This window comes from Hylobates moloch, unplaced genomic scaffold (genome assembly GCF_009828535.3).
Source record: "Hylobates moloch isolate HMO894 unplaced genomic scaffold, HMol_V3 SCAFFOLD_2, whole genome shotgun sequence".
In the NCBI taxonomy this organism is placed as follows: domain Eukaryota; kingdom Metazoa; phylum Chordata; class Mammalia; order Primates; family Hylobatidae; genus Hylobates; species Hylobates moloch.
In genome coordinates, this window is record NW_026652277.1 from 155,457,405 (window position 1) to 155,463,404 (window position 6,000).

Consider the following 6,000-nt stretch of genomic DNA (forward strand, 5'->3'; position numbering starts at 1 on the left):
TACTTCATTGTTTTCCTTTTTTAAAAAATAAGGCTAGTATTATCATAAACTGGTATCCATGGCTTCCTTTTCATTAACTTCTCTTTTTCTCATTATCTTCACTCACCTTTAAAAAAATACTATTTGGGAAAGAGGAAGAAACTAAGGGGGAAAATAATTTGCAAGGCAGGAGAGAGACATTTCCTCTACATGACACCATGGCTCCAAAAGCATTGGGCAGATTTTCCACAAAGGATAAGGAAAGCACTAAACATGTTCTATTTCACAAAATTACAGACAGATTATTGGATACAAAATGGATTGTACCTCAGAAAGAGCACATCCTTCCGTCAATGCATACTGGTCATAGAGTCTCATAAAATATTTTCAAACAGCTGAGGGCAAGCCCCGAGATGAGAAGTCCCTTCATGCTGGGTTTCCAGGCAGAGGTCACTTTGCCATTGAGCTTGTATGCTGCTCAGCTGACGCAGGAGTTAAGTAAAAGCCTCCGGCAGCACAGAAATGTGGGTCTTTCCCTCAGTGATTCATCACTATCAGCAATCAGACAAACTGTCTCACAAGGTCTGAGCATAAATTACTTCATCTCCACCAATTTGGGTTTAACGATCATTAAACTCTGAATGCACTTGGAAAACACCTTGTTCATTTGTTACTTACTATTAACTCTAGGATATTTTATATATGGTTGACCACAAGAAGGCAGCGATGATAAAATACTGCAATTACCCAACCATAACTTTAAGAGAAATCCTCTCATGTTTAGAACTCTGTATAATTCATTAATAATATCCATCAATATCTATGAATATAAGAAAACAGAGGCACTTACCCAAATGAGTAATTTTTTTTTTAAAGCCACCATCTACAATATCGTATTTCATTGAATCCTCACAAAAATTTTGTGATATATGCCTGAGACTTTAAACCCATTTTGCAATAAGAAACTGAGATCCAGAAGGGTTAGGGCACTTGCTTAATGGCACATCACTTGTTAGTAGCAGAGCTGGGATTTGCACCAGGGTTGTTCTGAATTCTAGTCCAGTTTCTTCCTAATATACTAGGCTGTTTAACTCAGATGATGGCCAGGCTTACTAAGACCATTATGCTCAATAATTTTAAATAAATAGAAGAATCTAGGTAGCAGACAAGTTCTTCCTGTGCAGTTGGAAAAGTAACTTCATCTTAGTAGCACTTATCCTTTTGAAAAGATGACGTTGTGAATTACGTCAATGTTGCGTCAATTGTGTAGGACTCTTGATCAGTAGGAGAGAAAACTGATACGTGAACAAACCTAGTCATGCTGGGCCTTCTCTATTTGTTTCTAGCTCTCCTTTCCATCCTTCCCACCTGCTCTGTGCTCTAGGAGGCTGACCTCCATTAAATGAATTCCTTCCTCACTCTCTGGGGTTTGGTTCAGCCATGGAATGTCTTTGCAGGGGCTAGCGAGTGGGAGGAGGTCGGGTTGGACTGTGTGCTTCCCCTCCCTGTTGCCTGCTGGTCTAAGAGTTGGCAGTCACTGCATTGTTCCCCGGAGACAGCAATTTGTCTTCACCTTCAGCTTGCTCCTGCTCTGTCCCCTGCCTCTCCCCCTCCCTTTTGCCCCAGTAGCTCCACACTCCCTTTACACCTTCTGCCAAAGAAGAGCCTGAGACAAAGGCTTGGGTGCAGGTGATCTATTCGGGAACTCAGCTTAGAGAAGAGGAATGAGGGGCAGGAAGAGTGAACAACAGGGAGGTTCAAAGCCAACAAGGATGAATTACTGAGTTGGCCATTGCTGTTGTCAATGGGTACTTCATTCCTCAGAATCTTCTGCAGAATCTTATGAAATACACCTCAGATAGTCTGCTAGGGAGGAAGACGAGGAATGTGCACCAGTCACCTTCCACCCCTCATTCTTTAAGAGAAGCGCAACCCCACTGACTCACCCACATTTCCAGGTTGCACATGCCAGAAGGCCAGGCAGGGTCCCATAGGCATCAGCATCCCAGCATCAGGGAGGGCCTAGGGCAGGACCTGAAGGCACCATGGAGCAGGCCGTTGGCAGCAGCCCTGACGGTACAGCTCTGACAAGGGGAAGGGCAGCAGGATTGGGGAAAATGGAGCCCTGCCACTGTTACTGGGGAAGGCTTCACTGCCACTAGTTTGTTTGACTTTTTACTTAAGTCTGACACTCATTGAAACAGTTCTTTCTTTAAACTCTCCTCGAGTTCCCCATTCGATGGGATATCTATTTCGTGTTAAATCCTGCCTGCTCTACTAGCATTCTGTATCTTTTCAACTATTCCTTCAAGACTTTTCCTCATTATTCTTTATCCCCAAACAATAACACCTCATGGTTTTATGCTTCCCTCTTTACCGGGTTGGGGAGTGTCCCCAGAGAATTCATGTTCTTCCCGGGATCTCAGAATGTTATCTTATTTGAAAATAGAGTTATTGCAGATGCAACTAGTTAAGATGAGGTCATCCTGGAATAGGATGAGCCTTTAATAAAATACAACCAGTGTCCTTGTAAGAAGAGAAGAGACAGAGAGACAGAGACACAAGGAAAACAGCTGGTGAAGACAAAGGCAGAGACTGGAGAGCAGCCTCTACAATCCCAGGAAAACCAAAGATTGCCAGCAATTCCCAGAAGCAACTCCCAGAAGCTAGAACAAAGGCATAGAACAGACTCTTTCAAAATGTCCAGAAGGAACCAACCCTCCTACATCTTGATTTCAGACTTCTGGCCTCTAGAACTATGAAAGAATAAATGTCTGTTGTTTTAAGCCACCCAGTTTGCGGTCACTTGTTACGACAGCCCTGGGAACCACGTACACCTCCCCATCAAGGCCCTCCTTCCAAGTCTCAGGGGAGCCTGACAAAGACCCATGTTTCATTTTCTCTCAATATATCAAAACTTTTCTGTCATGGGTTTATCCTTCAGAGTCACAGCCTTTGCCAGGTGACAGTGGGTGAATAGACTGTCCTTGCTAATGCTTTAAGCAGCTAAGTTGATGACTAGCAACACAATATATCTCTTCCCCTTCCAAAAACTGAACTCTAAGAAAACAACAATGACAATATATCTCTTCCAGTTAAACTCTGCTTAAGGAGGCTCTTTAAGAACCCTTAATGGCCAGGTAATGGAAAGTGATTTGGGCACTTTCCTCAGAGAACACCCTGCAGGCCACTTGCTGCCTTTACATTCTTAGCTTGAATGAGGGGCTCAGCCAGGGTGGAGTCATGCTGGAAATCTAAATGCCTGCCCACCTGTTAGATATCCCAGAAGGAACTACACAGGAAACAGGACTGCTGCAATGCAACCCATGGAGAGATGAAATCTCAGATCAGCCAGCCCGGTGGGGAAACAGAAACCACACTGGACTGGAACTGTTTTCCCACAAGTGCAATCACCTCTTGATAGGCATTTGTTGATCATTCCCTACCTTTGTTTCTCCCTCACCTTCCTTTGAACCACTTTTTGCCACAAATTATCTCTACCCAAGGAAAAAAGTCAAGAGCAAAAATATGCAGCTTGTTTCTTTGGGGTTTTTTGCTTTAATATAGTTCTCTAGATGATGTACTTTATCAGGCTAACATGAGGTTTTACATGCTATGGGTGTTTTGTTTGTTTCTTATTATCATCTGCAAATGGCAGAGAGTGGAGCTGACCTTCAGCACCTCCCTGCTAGGCTGCTCTGTCACCACCAAGCCTGGACTTTGGAGATGAGCACTCCCAGGCTGACTCCAGCTCTCTTGCTAACTGATGACCCAGAGCAAGTGAATGAGCATCTCAGAGCCTGTCTTCTCACCCATGAACTGGGAATAAGAATGCCTCATCATAGTTGGGTGTGAGGCTTAAACACGTGACTGTACTTACGGCCCCATGCAGAGTGGCACGTATATAGTAAAAGTTAAGATCCCTTCTCAGAACGACTTCTTACTTAAGTTCTATTTTAAATATCACTTTGCCTGGTCATCTTAACTCCAAGGTGTCTCAGCCTATTTTGGCACTAGTTGTGCATCAACCATTTATATACTTTTTAAATTGATTTTCTGTTTTGTCTCCCAAATTTAAGCTGGGACCACAGGTATACACCACCATGCCTGGCTAATTTTTTGCGTTTTCTTTTTTTTTTTTTTTTTTTTTTTTGGTGTTTCACCATGTTGCCCAGGCTGGTCTCAAACTCCTGGGCTCAAGCAATCCACCTGTCTCGGCCTCCCTAAGTGCTGGGATTACAGATGTGAACCACTGTGCCCAGCCTGAAAAATATTAACATTCATAAGCCCATTCTGTGTGTCAGACACCATGCTAAGCACTTCACTTACCTAACCCTGACAACAACCGAGTTAGGATATTAACCTCATTTTAGGAATCTAAAGGGTAAACCTTACTTTAGACAACTAGTGAGTGGCAGAACCAGAATTCACAAGTATGTCTGTCTCAATTCTAGCATCAGCTCTCTTAAACAGATGATGTCAGGCACATAGTAGGAACTCTAATCAAAAAAAAAAAAAAAAAAAAGGCTGCACACAGTGGCTCATGCCTGTAATCCCAACACTTTGGGATTATGAAGAGGGCAGATCACCTGAGGTCAGGAGTTCGAGACCAGCCAGGCCAATGTGGTGAAACCCCGTCTCTACTAAAAATACAAAAAAAAAAAAAAAAAATTAGCTGGATGTGGTGGTTTGTGCCTATAATCCCAGCTATTCAGGAGGCTGAAGCAGGAGAATTGCTTGAACCCAGGAGGCGGAGGTTGCAGTGAGCCAAGATAGCGCAACTGCACTAATGCTTGGGTCTCAAAAAACAACAAAAAAAAGAGGGTTGTGGGGTGTCTTGCTATGTTGCCCAGGCTGGTCTTGAACTCCTGGTCTCAAGCAATTCTCCTGCCTCGGCCTCCCAAAATGCTGGGAGTATAGGCATGAGCCACCATGCCTGGCCAGAACTTTACAGTAATCTTTAAAAATTATAAACAGATCCTGATCTATCAGATACCAAAGAAGACAAAAATATGCACTTAATGACAAAGTTTATTTGAAAAAGACATGTATCAAAATCAAATTTATTCCATGATTATTTTTTAAATGTATTCTTCTTTTTCTTTTTTTCTATTAAATTCTCTCCAGTTAGGCTTATCCCCGCTACTCCACTGAAATCGAACTTATTAAAATTATTCAAGACCACCGTAGTACTAATTCAGTGGTCACTTCACAGTAAGTCCTCTTCTTTTTCTTTGTCTCTCTGCAGAGCCAGATGTGGGCATTCAAGCCTTCTTTGAACTTTCTTCACTTTACTTCCAGAACACCATGGTCTCCTGGGTTTCCTCCTATCTCACCAGACAGCTCCTTTGCTGGCTCCTCTTCTCCTAGGCCTGTTATAGTTGATGTGTCCCTGGATGCAACCCTTGGCCTCTTCTGTATCTACACTCACCCACTGAATGATCTCATCCAGTCTAGTCTGCTGTCATATAACATAGTGTTTGTAAAAAAAAAAAAAATCTCTGTGCCATGCAAAATACACATGGTAACAACCAAAGGTCTTGTGCAAAAAATGTGATTGAGGCACAATACTTAAAAATGTCAGCAACTGGCCGGGCATGGTGGCTCCCACTTGTAATCCCAGCACTCTGGGAAGCCGGGGCGGGCAAATCACTTGAGCTCGGAAGTTCAATACCAGCCTGGGCAACATGGTGAGATCCTGACTCTACAACAACAACAAAAAAAAATGCAGAAAATTAGCCGGGTGTGGTGGCATGCCCCTGGAGTCCCAACTACTCGGGAGGCTGAGGTTGCAGAATCACCTGAGCCTTGGATGTCAAAGCTATAGTGAGCTGCGATTGAGTCACTGCACTTCAGCCTGGGTGAAGGAGAGAGATCTTATCTCAAAATTAAAAAAAAAAAAAAAAAAGGAGATAACCTGATAAAAAGAATGGCACAGTTTCATACATATTAAATGGTTAAAAAATGAAAAAATACTACAATAAATATCATACTCTACCTTGACAAAGACCAGAAATTTGC